At 39.7% G+C, this 17,477-nt stretch overlaps 1 protein-coding gene across 2 annotated transcripts in view; it reads right to left on the bottom strand.

The window, feature by feature from the left end:
* Positions 1 to 17,477, bottom strand: part of GABRB3 (gamma-aminobutyric acid type A receptor subunit beta3) — a 682,386-nt gene that overhangs the window by 191,499 nt on the left and 473,410 nt on the right. The gene's annotated exons all lie outside the window — the stretch shown is intronic.

The following is a 17,477-nucleotide window of genomic DNA, read 5'->3' as shown; positions in this document are numbered from 1 at the left end:
TTGGATCACCAAGTACTTTTTTTTATAGATTTGTGGCAGATTGCCCACTGGTTGTCTAATATATGGATTTATGTGACCTAATTAGACCCAGTAAAGTGTGATTTACTGATAAACATAAAATTTCAGACAACAATGAAAATGAACAATGGCGATTGATTTTTTTCCAGTCAGAACCACAGAATTATGAAGTATTACAAATGGAAAGAATGAAGTCTGAAAAGCTCTTAACGTACAGTAACTCTAAGTGCAATATGGATTCCAAAAGAGATATGTAAATATTTAATGTGGTATGAAGAATCCATTATTGCTGCTCATTTGTTCATAGATGTAGATTGCCAAACTTAGTGAACAGCAGCTTTCTTTATACAAGCAACTGCAGTTATCTGTTAAAGAGTTTTTAGACATTGGAAGATTGATTTAATGTGCCAAATGGTCATTTATATTATTGTATGTTTTATTAACATGCACACTTATTGCCAAACCATATATGTTAATATCTCTGGAGGAGTGAGTATGGACAGAATCCCTAGCATCTTCCTTGTCCCTGGATTGCTTCACCTTTTTTTATATAAATTCTATCTTATTGAGTTTTCAAGAACAACATAGAAAAAGTTCAATGCAAAACTAGAAACAAAGTCCACCTCCATACCATACCCTCGACAGGATGATTGACAGGGAAAAAGATCATACATTACTTCCCTAGACCTCACATAAAATAGGGAGCTATATAATCTAAGCAACATTTTTTAAGCCCACAGAGCAAACATCAAGCCCCAACCAACCAACAGCAAAGGGCAAGTCCCACAGTTATGCCCCGTACACACGGTCGGACTTTGTTCGGACATTCCGACAACAAAATCCTAGGATTTTTTCCGACGGATGTTGGCTCAAACTTGTCTTGCATACACACGGTCACACAAAGTTGTCGGAAAATCCGATCATTCTAAACGCGGTGACGTAAAACACGTACATCGGGACTATAAACGGGGCAGTAGCCAATAGCTTTCATCTCTTTATTTATTCTGAGCATGCGTGGCACTTTGTCCGTTGGATTTGTGTACACACGATCGGAATTTCCGACAACGGATTTTGTTGTCGGAAAATTTTATATCCTGCTCTCAAACTTTGTGTGTCGGAAAATCCGATGGAAAATGTGTGATGGAGCCTACACACGGTCGGAATTTCCGACAACAAGGTCCTATCACACATTTTCCGTCGGAAAATCCGACCGTGTGTACGGGGCATAACTCTCAGTGGTAGACTGGTTTAAATTCAATGTAATTCAGAAAAGGGAACGCTTAGAGAAGGACCCCAGTATATAGCGCTACACCCCACCACTGAATCAGGATTCAAGAGGAAATGGAGTTACATTTGCAGTATCGGGGTTCTCAAGCCATAGGGACCATACTTCGTTTAATTTAGAAGGGCATTGTCTGCTGTTGTAGATGGCTCTGTGGAAGAACATTGTTAACTATCAAGTGGCATTTGGTGAGTTTGTCATGTAAGGATTTCCAGCGAACAATTGCTTTTTTGGCGTAAAAAATTAAAATACTAAGCAAGGTTCTGATCACTTTCCCAGCAGCCAATGAGTCAACAAGGCTCAACAAGATTGCTTCACCTTTACTATCTAATGTGTCTGATGGCTTTGTGATGAATGAATCAAAACATATCCTTAGACAAAAAATACCTTGACACATCATAGTGAAAGCCTTTGTGTGTGAGCCTGGCACTGTCTTATTTGCTTGTTTGTTTTAGTATGACTGTGTAAACTGTGATACAGATATGCAATATGGTCTTGTCCTGTTAGCTTCTAACCTTTCCTGAAAATATCTAAGTGACATAAGAAACTTTTGCACATTCAGGGCCAGACAACCTCAGAAAATATAATCAGGTTATATTTTCCACTTAACAACCTTCAGCCCTTAAAGCAGAACTTCACCCAAAAGATGAGGTTACTCTCTTCTCTTCGTCCCCCCTCCACTGCCATTTTTGGAATTTTTTTGTGGGGGAGTAGATACTCAGTTTTGGCAGGTACCTGCTTTCACTTCTGCTCGGATCGCCTAGGTAAGTGGAGTGGAAATTTGTCCAGCTCCCTGCCTGCAACCTTCTGGAACACGTCACAAATCCCAGGAGGCTGAGGGACCATTCACAGGTCATAGGAATCCAGCTGTGAAGCCACAAGGAGCCACTGCCATCTTCCTGTAGTAAACATAGGGACACAAAAGATTGGCAAAGAACAAACTCGGATGAGGACAGCGATGGATCCCTGGACAGATGAGTGCATGCTTATTAAAAGTCAGCAGTTACAGTTTTTGTAGCCGATGAATTTTTACTTTTTGCATTACTGACTGAAGCTCCTCTTCAAGACCCATAAAAAACCCTTAATAAACCAAAGTTGAAAGGTTCCAGTTTGAGAATACAAACATTGTTTAGAGAACACCCTTACTGTATAGGATCACTAAGTTTCTAGAAACCACATCACCACTAGTACTAATTGTGAAAATGCACTTAAGGTCAACAATTCACAGCAATACCCTCACAGGGCTCCCTATTCATTTAGATTGGAGTTAGGCAAAAGAAACAAGACTCTCACAGCGTTAAACAGTATGTACATATATTTATATATAAACATTTAAAAGTACACTCACAATATATAGTGCTCTGACAGCAATGTGCTCAGTATTAAAACCCATGCATCAGCGAACTAGCTCCTTTTTATAAGATGACATCAGCGTGATCCCGTCCATTCAACCTGTATCATCACAAACAACTTCATCAGGAATGCAGTACACGCTAATGTTAGTCCTGCCTACATATTATTCTATGCTATGCTATATTGTCTCTTCCCTTGAGTTTTGTTATTAACCCTTTGCTTTCATTATGGAAGTTTTTAATGATGGACACTTTGTGTCATCTTGCATGCGTTCATATATAGGAAACTGAGGTGGAAACAGGTCCAGGTTTTCCTTGGCTGTGTTGGTTCCGAACCAGATTTTGCATTCCACCGGTGACCACCCATAGGTGGTATAAATAAAGCAGGACTAAGCAAGAGGTTTCTCTAACCTGGAACTCAGGAAGCCAAAACCTTAGAGAGCTCTTGATGTGAAATACTGCTCTGCAAGAAACAAAGAAAAGGTTTGCACAACGTTTGCTTTGTTGGTGACTGGTAGGAAGCTGGATGGCAAAGATTTATTTTTCTGTTTTGTTTGTTTTCTGTGCAACCTTTTAAATAAAACTGACTACAAGTCAAAATTTTAAGAAAGACCTGTTTTTGGGCTCCCTTTTTCACAGGGAAGGTGATCTCCACTCGAGCTAGTGGAGTTGGCAAGAAACTTCATGAGCAAGTTGGGAAAACAAAAGGAGTCAGGAGGACAGAGCTCCTCTGTTGGGAAAACACCTGAACTCACTCCTGACCTTTTTGATTGCAAAGTTAAAGGTTGGTGTGTCCAAGGAAGATGTAGATCGTTCTCCTTTCACTGTAATGGCTGGGAAGCTGGAGAAGCTGAAATCCAATCCAGAGCTTGAGAATACTAAACAAGATATTATCTCTAGCTCTAATAAAGAAAGTAGACAGAATAGGGTGCCTGACTCAGAAAAGAGCATTTTTGCACATAACAATTGAAAGAGCCATAAAAAACATTAAAATGATTGATGGAGAACCTGTTGAACCCAATGTAGGGTGTCTTTTCCCTACATGTTTCTTAATAATAACTTGCTGTATCAAGTGGTAAAGCAAGAGGAGGAGGTGGTAGAGCAGCTAATGGTCCCCAAACAATATCGCCAGATGGTTTTAAATTTAGCCCATGGTCAAATAATGGGTGGACACCTGAGTATAGAGAAAACTAATGAGAGAATAACCCAGAGATTTTTTTGGCCTGGTTTACTATGCCACACGGTATCCTGAAGCCATTTTCTTGCGCAATATTTCAGCTAAGACTATTGCCAAGAAGCTTGTTAAGGTATTTAGTCATGTGGGTATACCAAAAGATATCTTAACGAATCAGGGCACACCATTTATGTCCAGAGTCACTAAGTAGTTGTGTAAGCTGTTCAAAACTTCCCATCCCTGTACCTCTGTCTACCACCCTTAAACTGATGGACTTGTGGAGAAATTTAACAAGACGTGCAGGAACATGCTAAAAAAGGACAAAGATGGGAGAAATTGGAATTTTTTTGTTGCCTTACCTCATGTTCACTAAACGAGAGGTACCGCAAGCATTTACGGGTTACTCACCTTTTGATTTACTGTATGGTAGACATCCCAGGAGATTGTTAGAATGTCACAAAAGAAATGTGGGAAGGAGAGACCACACCCTATAGAAGTATCATCAAGCATGTCTCGCAGATGGAGGATAGAATCGCGGCTGTCATGCTGCTTGTACAGGAACATATGGAACAAACCCAAGAGGCCCAAAAAAGGGTTTACATTTGGGGTGCCAAGATCCGTACCTTCAACCCTGGGGATAGAGTGCTGGTACTACTCCATATTTCCATCACACACGTTCCTGGATCAAGCTCTTGAGTATTTGGGTGCTGCAGCAACCACCAGCTGGAAACTGGTTCAAAAAGTCACAATGATTATATTTGCCTGTACACCATGGATCGACAAGTAGCCTCCAAACTGATTTTTTTATTGAAGCATGATCACATCACAGAACAGGTAGTGCAACATTTCGGAGTCATGCAGGACCTCTTCGTCAGGCATGGCACTACCTGCTCTGTGATGTGATCATGTTTCAATAAAAAAATCCATTTGGATGCTACTTGTTGATCCATGGTGTGCTGGCAAATATCCTCAGAGTGCTGGTACTAGTCCCCACGGTTGAGAGTAAATTTCGAGCCAAGTGGCAAGGTTCCTTTCAAATTCTGGAGAAAGCAGGGAAAGTAACCTGTAAAGTTTACCAGCCACGGAAAAGGAAACCAAAGCAAATATATAATCTCTTCTTGTCCCTGCCAGTGCTCCTGGCCCCTCCCTCCTGCCCCCATAGCAAGTAGCTTGCTATGAGGGCGTCTGAGCAGGCTCGCTCCAGAGCCGCTACTCTGTGTGTCCATTTACACACAGAGAATGGCTTGGCCCCACGCCTGCTCTCTCCTCATTGGCCCACTGGCTGTTATTGACAGGAGAGTGGCTCCCGCTGCACTGAGGAGGAAGAGACCCGGGAGAGACTCTTGAGCACATCGCCAGATTGAGATGGAGCTCAGGTAAGTATAAGGGGGGGGGTGCCGCACACAGAAGAGTTTTTACCTTCATGCATAGAATACATGAAGGTAAAAAAACTTGAGCCTTTATAACCACTTTAAGGCATGACCAATTTTAAAAGCCTACAGTTGTATAAGGCTGTATTCAAATGTGTGTCACCTCATCTCTTTTAAATGAGATATATGGAAGAAAAATACCATTGTAAAGTTGTGTATAGAACATCAGTTGCGCATACAAGAATAGATCTCCTGTAATTTGCAGTATAAATAAAACAGAGCCAAAAATGCCAGGTAAAGGGCTGAGCTTTTTTTGCAGTCATCTGAATTCCATTTCATTCAGGCACCATGTGGGCCAGCGATGTGTCCTCCAATAAATTACTGTTTCTGGGCCATCTGAGCCAACTCTGGGGCTTTCATAGAGCCTATAAAAATAAATAAAAAGTATTTGGCAAAATTAAAAGTGCTGCTCAAATTAAGTGCATGAAAGCACCCAAACAACAATGTAAAATAAATAAATAAGTGTATATTGTGTACACCAATATACAATTATATGAAATGTATGAATACACTTGTATATATTGTTTCAAGAAACATTACCCCAGTATTACAACAATTTTATACTGTCTGGTACTTTTTGGCAATTCTAGCTCCTGGATACCATAAAATGTATGCTATCTATCCGTAACAAAAAAAACACATTTAGAAATAACACCCTGTTGTATTTACTTAAGCATAAACTGACATTTATTTTCAGCTATCAGAACTCTGCATGCTCTATGAATGACAAAAAAAAACAATGAAGCGCAACCTGTGCATACTAAGATACAATTATGTGAAATTCACTGTTTGAAGAAACTTTAACTCAATATTTCAACAGTTATATACTGCAATGTGTAATAAAAAATAAATATATGTGTATAAAACAGAAAAAAACAAGCCTCCTTCAAATTCTTGCAGTTAATCGTGTCTTTTTTATAACACTATACATTGAAGATTGCTCCAAAAAGAAATAGTTGTGTTGCCTCATACAGGTGCTGTCATGGGTGACTTACTAGAGGTGAATGACCTTTGTTTTAAGAAATGTACTTTTCGTGGTGGGAGGAGCTAAGGTAGTCTCCATCTGTCCACCCTGTTCAGTTGCAATGAAGCACTAATTGGAGCCACTGGGTTCAGTTATAAGAGGAGGGAGGGAAGGTGAGCAGTTCATAAAAGCGCAACAGCAGCAGCAGGCAGAATATACTGTATGTGATCAAGCTGTATAGACTAGTGCTGTGAGTAGCACATATACCTATGAGTGCAATGTTTTTTGGCTTTTAATAAAGAGTTGTTTATCTGGAGCCTGTTTATTCTATTTTCTTTTATCACACTGCTGATGAGATTATCTGGTAGTGGAGAAGGTGAAGAAGAGCCGGATTACTATCAGCGAGCATTACACATGAGCAATTTGTTTTGTTACAAATCAAAATTCTGACAAAATTTTCATTATACAGAGATTCGGATGTATCAGAATCTCCGATTCACAATAGCAATGCATTTCAGTGAATCTGAAATAAATTATAACAAAAACAAAAAATACATTTGTATTCATTCAGATTACATTATGCAATCGTTTGGTTAATGTTTGAAGCACTCGAAATAACATAACAACATAACAAATGATCCAAATTGATTCAGATCCATTTAGTTTCTATTTTGCATTAACATTCTTCATTATTATAAAAAAATGCAATGCATATGAAATAGAAACATATTGCAATAAATACAGTAAATTATAAAAGTGAAATAAGATGGTCCTACTTATTGTGTTTGGGTTGGACGGAGGTGAATCCATCTGAATCTCCAAATTATAACACAACCAATTAACACATTAAAATGAATAAAGCCAATCTTTCGAAGAAACTTCTGAAAATGTGAGTCAATTCAGAACAGCAAATACATTAAACCATTCCAAATACATGAACAAATGTATCATTCTATCATAAGGAATATGACAAAATGAAATGATTAACTTAATGAATGAATCTGAAATGAATATTTCCATCATGCACACTTCTAATTTTATTTTACTTTTAGTGATATGCTTACTGATGCTGCTATTATAAGGTATGCAAATATCTAACAAGGCATTGAATATAATTTTTTTCTTATTTAGGTTTAGTGTCACTTTAACCACTTCAATACAGGGCACTTATACACCTTCCTGCCCAGACCAATTTTTAGCTTTCAGTGCTGTCGCAGTTTGAATGACAATTGCGCGGTCATCCATCTCTGTACCCAAACTAAATTTTTATCATTTTGCACAAATAAAGCTTTCTTTTGGTGGTATTTGATCACCTCTGCGTTTTTTTGGGTTTTTTTGCTAAACAAATAAAAAAAGACCGAAAATTTTGAAAAAAATAAAAGTTTTGCTTTTGTTTCTGTTAAAAATTTTTGTAAATAAGTAAGTTTTCTCTTTCACTGATGGGCATTAATAAGGCGGCACTGACAGGCACTTATAAGGTGGCACCGATGAGGTAGCACCAATGAGCGGGCGCTGATGGGAACTGACGATGGGCACTGATATGCGGCACTGATGGGCACTGGTAGGCGGCACTGATGTGTGGCACTGATATGCAGCACTGATGAGCATTGATAGGCAGAACTGATGGGCACTCATGGGTGGCACTGGGTGGCACTGGTGGGCACTGATGGGCACTGATAGGCAACACTGATGGGCACTGAAAGGCTGCAAAGATGGGTTCTTATGGGTGGCACTGACAGGCGGCACTGCTGGGCACTAATAGGCAGCACTGGTGGGCACTGATGGGCACTGATACATGGCACTGATACGCAGCACTGATAGGCATCCCTGGTGGCACTGGCAGTGGTAGGCATTGTGAGTGGGCACTGATTGGCAGCTGCCTGGGCACAGATTAGTATTTCCCTGGGGGTCTGGGGGCATACCTGGTGGTCCAGTGTGGATGGCCATCCTGGTGGTCCTGGGCAGCTTCCCTGTGGTCCTTGGCGGCTTCCCTGGTGGTCCTGTGTGGGATCTGGGGGGGGCTGTGCTGATAAACAATCAGCACAGACCCCCCTGTCAGGAGAGCAGCCGATCGTCTCTCCTTTACTCGCGTCTGTCAGACGCGAGTGAGGAAAAGCCGATCACCAGCTCTTCCTATTTACATCATGATCAGCCATGATTGGACACAGCTGATCACGTGGTTAAGAGTCTCCGTCAGAAAATCTTTACCTAGATCAGAGTTGCTCGGTGTCAGACTGACATGCCGCAACAACGATTGCCGCGATGCGCGCCCCTGGGGGCGCGCAGTGGCTTAATATTCTGAGGATGTCATATGACACCCAGTCAGGTTATTGAAACCACTTTGCAGCAGTCATTTTGCTATATGGCGGGCAGCAAGTGGTTAAAGTTCTCATGCACACCAATAAAACCAAGCTGTAAGACAAATCAAGCACCACCTGTGGTGGCTGAATTATTATAGGGCCATACATGTGTTAAATAATAGACAAAAAACAAATTATTCATGCTTCTTTATTTTACACAGAGATTTAGCAATATGGCCACCGGTGCCAACTTTTTTCCCTTTTAATATGAAAAAAAAGAGGACAAATCTTTGGCCAGACATCTTTCCTCCAGTCACTCCAGGTGAACCATCAGTCCATCTCTGTTTAATTTTATCCATAAAAATTAGCTTTCCCTTACTTCCTCTACAGTAAACTGCTTCTTGGTTTCACTCAAGCAAACAGTAAACATGACCATATAATTCATCATTATTGTTAAGAAATGCCTTTTCTGCTGTAAAGTATCAATGAGAGTGAGCATTCAATTAACATGGGCGCTCTCTTTGCTAAAGATTATGCAGAAATATATTTCTGCCCTTAATGATGTTGAGTGATATCACTACTCATTTAATTCTTGCAACATCTGCTCTTTGGAAATGTAAGCAGCTGTTTCTAATTATTACCTTTCAGTGCTTTCCTTGGCAGGGGAGGCAGGAAAAATGGAGGTTTGCATTAGAGAGTAAGTCATATGGTCTAATGTCTTTGTACGTGTGACATAATACCTTAACAATACTTTACATGTAGCCATGGTTAGTAGCAATAAACTATCAGAATACTCTTGCACAATAAAGCTCTACCCGCTTAAATATATACATGTACATATATATATATATATATATATATATATATAACTCATACACACCTGCAATTACAGAATGAAGAATGAATTAAGAGGACGACACTTTGACCTAAACTATTCTGATTTGCACATATAGCAAGATGAGGTAGATTTTTTTTTTTAAAGATTACACACATGAACCTGTAGATTATTATAGGAAATATGGGCAACAGTTTTTCTTATGATGAAATGGAATGCAACCTCATTTGTCCTGATTTGCATAAACAGGGCTGCATTAGGATCCAGGCCAAATATCTAGTGGACCCCCATCTCCCTTATAAAATAATGTTTAGACTTTTAATTCTAAGAATACATTATACAGGTACTCCTCACTTATTGACCAGATTCCATTCCAACGACCAGGTCGTTAAACTAATTGGTTGTTAAACGAGGAGCCACAAGTAATCAATATTTTAGGCATTCTTAACTACTGTACTGTACTGTATTCTGGAAAAAAAGGTCAAAACACAAAACTCCAGGTCAATAATGTTGTTTTAATTTGCATAAGTACAGAACACAAACGAAAACTTAGTTCTGTACGGTACAATATGATGTATAGCGTGTCATTCGGGTGAGGAGAGGTAGTCATAAGTCTGAGTGGTCATTAAAGTGTAAGTTCACCTTTACAGAAAAATCTGTACGGTGAACTTACACAGGTCCCCCTCCTTGGCCCCCGGTCCCGCTGACCTGGACTGCCACAATCTCCAGTTCTGAGCCCCAGTATATCTGCACCAGGAGACCGGGGCTTAGAAATCCTCTCTGCATCCTGTCTTCATAGCTGACAGGATGGGCTATGCTGCTGTTGATTGGTTGGTGCAGTCCATGTAACGGCGCTGACCAATTAGAATGCTCCAAAACGGACATTTTGGACATTCACCTGAGAGGATTTCTAAGCCCCGGACACCTGGTACAGATATACCAGGGCTTAGAACCGGGGATTACCAAGGTCCAGGTCAGTGGGACCGGGGGGGGGGACTTGTGAAGGTCCACCTTACAGAGTTTTTTGTAAAGGTGAATTAACCCTTTAAACAGGTAAGTCGTTAAACGAGGAGTATCTGTAATGTGCATTTTATTAAAACTGTTCATTGAAAGATTTACTAAAAAGTTGGAATTCAGCTAGGCTCAGAAAGAAAACTGGATGGACTGCAGATAAATATTTTTTTTCTCCAAAATATTAAAACTCAATTCCAGGCACCAGTTGTACAGTGTTTGGTATCTAGTTACCTCAGCCTTGAGGTAGTTTCAAATCTGCTTTTATCATATTAGAAGCATTTCTTCCAGTTTCACTGGATTGTACAGCTACTGCTGTTCTTTCAGCCCCTTACTGCCAACAGCATTGTAGACACCTGCACTGGTGTTGTGTTTCTGCCCCTGGCTATGCTTGTTTTACACAAAACACTGCTGACACTGTGGTTGTGCATTTTTGTGAATGACTGAAGGTAGACAGAGGCAGAGATGTGACACCAGCGCTGGTGTCTATCATACATTTAGCATTGATGTTGGTAGGGGTTGGAAAAACAAGGGTTGCTCTACCAACAGGCAAAACTGAAAGAAGTGATTTTAAGCATCAGAAATGACAACAAGGCATCGATAACACTAAGAAAAAAAGACAGCTGTATAGTACAGAATGTCAAAAAGTAGGTAGTGATTTACCAAGCAGTGTAGTGTACAAAAAAAGTTACTAGTTAAAAAGACATGTGGAGTTAATCCACATAGCACGACCACAACCTTCAAAAAATGAAACAACAAAACATATACACAACATGATTAAAAATAATCCAGATTGTTAGTGTACTGGAGGGAAAGGAATGACCTGTCTATAATGGTTATTGTCAATTGGGTGTATTAGTATTAAAACATCCAGTGTTGCTGGTATTCTAGCTGATCGGTAAGGAATTATCAATTTGACTGTAAAAAGGAAATACTGGAGGATTATAGTACACCATCAATTGCACAATAATGGATACTGGACTTATCAATGCATACTTTGTGTAGAAGGAAACACAAACTAATGAGTACTGTATAGCTAAATTATTACCTTTTTAAGCTCTTGAGGATGAGATATGAGTCACATAATCCTAACTTCCTTTCTTCAAAGTTTCTTGAGACAGGGAGCATGGGGCATAGGCAAAAACAGCATCCCATTTTCTAGAATGTAAGCTGTATCATTAAATTTAGGCTACTGTGTATTCATCTTATTTTGACCATAAAAAAAGGTTTATGCACATTTTAAACAATTGGGAGCAGTAAAGGTCACTTAGGATACAGTGTACAGTGATCAATGCATGCCAGAAAGGTGTTAATTGCTCACACCATGTCAGCAGCGAAAGTAGGGAACATTGGGGAATCAGATAAAAATGCACTTTCCCCTAGATCCCCATAATTATCTTTTGTGACCATTTGTAGCCATGCAATTGTGTTTAAATTGTCTGTATAGTTCACAGAGAAAATGAACATAACATTTAATTATTTCATATATTTTATTCATATGCCCTCTAAAAGTGCATGTAAAGCCTAGTTTTTTTCTTGTTTAGTTTTGGATAGCATGGTTAGGCGTTAAATCTTTTGGTGTTCAAATCGCAGATTTTACATTAGTTACAACTAGGTGTGTGTGTGTAATTGCCTGCAGTCAATTTTTTTCCATTGTCAATGGGTTGTTGGATGTCAGAAAGTCATTGGCACCACATTCCTTAGTTAACAGAATTTTGAGAATAAAGAGAGATATGGGATTTTAAAGGTGCCAAAACTCAACACAGATATAAAATATATCAAAATTTGATTGAAAATATTGATTTAAAAATTTGCATATTGTCTTTATACAGTGTCCATATGATTATGGAGAAATGAAATAACTCTAGCTCTACATGTTTCGTCAAGCAATGGCTTATTCAGGAGACTTTTAACTAGTACTGCATATGCAATCACTATGAATTTAAAATAATATATTTAGACAAACAAATCATTGATATCATACAACAATATAGATAGTACAAAACACATCAACATAAAAACTGACATATCTCACATATGCATAAGCCTGTAAACCAACCATGGTTTCCCTTACCTGAATAATGATTAATATCTTAAAGTGCAGTTCCACCCAAAAGTGGAACTTTCGCTTTAAGGTATCCTGAGCCCCTGACATACCATATTTGGCATGTCATTTTTTGTGTGGGGGGGGGGTACCTAGTTTTGACAGGTACCGAGCTCCCACTTCCGCCCTCGCCGCCCCCTCCCTCCCTGCAATCTTCCGGGACACATTACAGGTCCCAGAAGATTGCCCAGCCATTCAGGACATGCAGCGTGACTCGTGCATGCGCAGTGCACACCCAGCTGTAAAGCCGCAAGCTGTTACAGCTGGGTGCCCACACTTGCCTGCAATGCCGGTGCTGCAAACAGGCAGGGGAGAGAACGGAGGCTTCGGATGGCTGCACCGTGGTGAGTCTGTGTTTATTAAAAGCAGGCAGCTACACTTTTTGTAGCTGCTGTCTTTTAATAAACATGGGTCCAGCTGGAACTCCGATGTAGAATGAAAAATGGACTCCAACATCAGGAGGGCATATAGAGAGAGATATTTGGTGAAATCACAGAGGAAGGCAATAGGACTCCAAAAGAAAGCCTGTCTGAGAGGGAGATTTTTAGTATAAATCCAGTGTGCTAAACTAATTAACCTGATTTTGCTAGCCAAATTCAATATGTCCATCAACAATGAATTCCTAATTGCTGTAAGCTGGTATGAATCCCCAATGGTGTCAATACTATTTCCAAAGCTGATAACAGGAATAATTTTCACAGGAACATAATGCCAAAATGGCATCCATCTCCTGCATAAGACAGATTCAAAAGGAGCTGATCAGATATCTATCAGTTTAGCAAAAAATATTGTCATCAGCACAATGACATCCAGTCAGGACAAAAGCTCAGTTACCTAAGTTGTAGTTTCATATAGTTGCATCTCCCCTCTCCACAGTGAAGGTCACGGCCTAAATCCGTGAGCGGATGTCTCTATATACCTCCTCCACCTTCACCAGCATCCAATGGCACAGATGGAGATGCGGATGCCCAGATAGGCCAGTGCACATGCACGAACCACACTGGAAATGACGCCAAGAGTGATGTATACACAGTGCCTTCTTGGAAAATCTGCCCACAGCAGGGCGCAGTCGGGGCAAATGGTAACGCCCATCACTACTCATCCCTGCACAAGACTGCCTAAAACTAGCAGTCAGACAGGACCACCTCACTGTGGGGGGCATTTATAGTGCCTGGCAAAAGGAACCACCACCAAGGAAAACCCATGTTGTAAGAAAGTCTCTCCCAGGTCCTAACCACAGTGGTGCACTGGGTGTCCGTATGCTCACCTATCCAATGTCATACCGACACTCAATCCATTCACACCATCCAGTGGTTAAACATGGGAATAACATCCCTAGCTGAGAAAAACATTACTGATACGAGAATTTATTTTAATGATGAAGGAGTCACTTAAAGACAAATACCTAAAGAGAAGGTGAAAAATATTTTTCTTGGGAACCATAGGAAATTGGTATCAAGCATGTGCATATTAGAGTCACAATACAAATGTGCCTTCCTCAGTGTTTCACCAAATAACTCTCTCTACATGCCCTCCTGATGTTGGTTTCCATTTTTCATTTTAAGATATTCATCATTATGCAGGTAAAGAAAACCATGGTTAATTTACAGGCTTATGCATATGTGAGATATGTCAGTTTTCTGTTGATTTGTTTTGTACTATCTATATTGTTGTTTTGTTTGATATCAATTATTTGTTTGTCTAATTATATTATTTTTAATTCATAGTGATTGCATATGCAGTACTTGATAAATTCTCCTGAAGAAGCCATCTCATGGCGAAACATGTAGAGTTACTGCATTTCTCCATAATCCTATGGACACTGTATGATGACAGTATGCACATTTTTAAATCAATTGTTTCAATAAAATTTTAATTTATTTTATATCTGTGTTGAGTTTTGGCGCCTTTAAAGTCCCATATCTCTCATTATTCTCAGATTTGTTTTCCACTGTATAAAGGCTATAATAATATTTATAGAGCAATGCTTAAATGTGAACTCTAGGAATGCAGCCAATTTCTAAAATCTGCTGGTTTAATATGGGTTTCAGTGAGTTGCAAACCACCTCATTGACTTATCTCTTTAATTTACATCTGACCATTTTACTGAGCATCAGGAGTATAGTTATCACTACACTCCCAGAGCTCTGACACGAGAAACGCTGCCTTCTCATGCAACAGAATTTCTGCCCACCCCTCCCCCTCCTGTATCCATTTACAGAAGGCTTTGTAATTTGTGAATGGGTTCATATAATACAAAATGCTCTGTCATTGGACAGAAGCTGGGGAGGGTTGAGCAGTGTGGCTGCATATGACTCTGTAGCTGCAGCAGCTGAGACCAGAAGGTCTAACATTAGAGCTAATGCTCCCTAATAAAAGCTATGCTCCCAGTGCTTAGTAAAAATAAACTTTGTAAATTAAAGTGATAAGTCCACAAAGTTGCATGCACCTTGTTGGACTAAACCCCTAGTAATCCTGAACATTTTACAAAGTGCCTGGAGTTCACCCTAAAAGACCTTTCTTACAAGGCATTGAGACTACCATTACTACTTGTCTTTCAGCAAATGCTAATTGTCTGGCTGTTATACATACAATGCATGTTTACCTTCTTGCTTCATAACTTTAAGACCTTTACCTGGAACAAGTCAGGCAAGAATTTCTGACTTCACTCTGACTTAACACATGCATACTGGATCTGGCTCAGTGACTCAGAACTTATTGAACCCAGTTGGTGTATTAGGCAGACAGCTAACATCTTCAAAATCTAAGAACAGGATTACTTTAAAATACTAGTAACATGTAAAAGTAATGGGAATGGAATTAAAGACACAAAAAGGTTAGGATACATGACAAAAGGGTAAACAAAGGAAATAATTGAAAGAAAATGAAGAATGCATCTTACTAAATTTGGTGTGCTGTATTGTGTGTGCAAAATAGGCGAAAAGATATCCTGGGCTTTAATAGCTGTGCAATTTAAAAAAAAAAATATTTATTATGAAATTAAAACGTAGAAACACAACTTAATTCTTGGTTGCTGAAACAATCTAAACCATTTTCTTTGTAATATAAAATACTGTAGCACAGTAAGATAAACCAAACCCTAATTACATGTGCTGCATTTGCTTGGATTACTAATTGGAGAGTTACAATGTTAAAGCAATTAGACTTTTAAAGTGGTCTTTCACTGTGCCAATGTGTCAAAACAAAAACACAAAATACACTTAATTGCTTCACAATTGTGTATTTACAGATTATGCCCCATAGTACTAGCTGACTTTATTCAGATGCAAGCTCATCAAACACAATGCAGTCCCAAAGGGCAGTGAAATATTACAGTAACAATTGCAATCTCTTCATAAGTTAACAGGGAATAGATTTTGTAATTAGTAAACAAAGGCCAAACATCTATTCAGGGGCTTTGGGTTGATGAGAGTTTTGTGCTGAGGTCTGTGTTTGCTTTATAAAGTGCTTATATGATTCCATCATTTTAGCTCTCATTGAGATTCAGGATCACTCTAAATATGGCTTGGTGGAAGATTCATACTACTCCTTGTACAGTGCCTATACTAGCATAGTACTACAGTATAGGGTGAATAGGACACATAGCCCTCGACAAACAGAATATTGTACTAAACCAGTAGGTAAATAAGAGAACCAGAATCGTTGCTAAGTGGAAGAGTGGGTTTGATAATAAAGTTGGTAGTGTCTCCATCCAGGACACAGCCTCTGTGAACAGAGGGGATTTCTTTCCTGGGAAATTAACCAGTAATCTAATCAAAGTAATTGGGAGCAGAGGTACTGCTGTAACCAGCATATGACATTAACCATCAATATATACAGTATCTCACAAAAGTGAGTACACCCCTCAAATTGTTGTAAATATTGTATATCTTTTCATGTGACAATACTGAAGAAATGACACGTTGCTACAATGTAAAGTAGTGAGTGTACAGCTTGTATAACAGTTTAAATTTGCTGTCCCCTCAAAATAACTCAACACATAGCCATTCATGTCTAAATCGCTGGCAACAAAAGTGAGTACACCCCTAAGTGAAAATGTCCAAATTGGGCTCAATTAGCTATTTTCCCTCCCCTGTGTCATGTGACTCATTAGTGTTACAAGGTCTCAGGTGTGAATGGGGAGCAGGTGTGTTAAATTTGGTGTTGTCCCAGAAGAAAGCCTCTTCTAAAGATGATACACAAGAGCCTGCAAACAGTTTGCTGAAGACAAGCAGACTAAGGACATGGATTACTGGAACCATGTCCTGTAGTCTGATGAGACCAAGATAAACTTATTTGGTTCAGATGGTGTCAAGCGTGTGTCGTGGCAACCAGGTGAGGAGTACAAAAACAAGTGTGTCTTTCCTACAGTTGAGCATGGTGGTGGGGGTGTCATGGTCTGGGGCTGCATGAGTGCTGCCGTCACTGGGGAGCTACAGTTCATTGAGGAAACTATGAATGCCAACATGTACTGTGACATACTGAAGCAGAGCATGATCCCCCTCCCTTCGGAGACTGCACTGCAGGGCAGTATTCCAACATGATAACAATCCCAAACACACCTCCAAGACAGCCACTGCCTTGCTAAAGAAGCTGAGGGTAAAGGTGATGGACTGGCCAAGCATGTCTCCAGACCTAAACCCTATTGAGCATCTGTGGGGAAATCTCAAACAGAAGGTGGAGGAGCGCAAGGTAGCTAACATCCACTAGCAACATGATGCCATCATGGAGGAGTGGAAGAGGACTCCAGTGGCAACTTGTGAAGCTCTGGTGAACGCCATGCCCAAGAAGGTTAACGCAGTTCTGTAAAATCATGGTGGCCACACAAATTATTGACACTTTGGGCCCAATTTTGACATCTTCACTTAGGGGTATACTCACTTTTGCTGCCAGCGGTTTAGACATTAATGGCTGAGTGTTGCGTTATTTTGAGGGGACAGCAAATTTACACTGTTATACAATCTGTACACTCACTACTTTACATTGTAGCAAAGTGTCATTTCTTCA

This window comes from Aquarana catesbeiana, linkage group LG02 (genome assembly GCF_042186555.1).
Source record: "Aquarana catesbeiana isolate 2022-GZ linkage group LG02, ASM4218655v1, whole genome shotgun sequence".
Lineage (NCBI taxonomy): Eukaryota > Metazoa > Chordata > Amphibia > Anura > Ranidae > Aquarana > Aquarana catesbeiana.
This window is presented reverse-complemented; position numbering and strand designations above follow the sequence as displayed.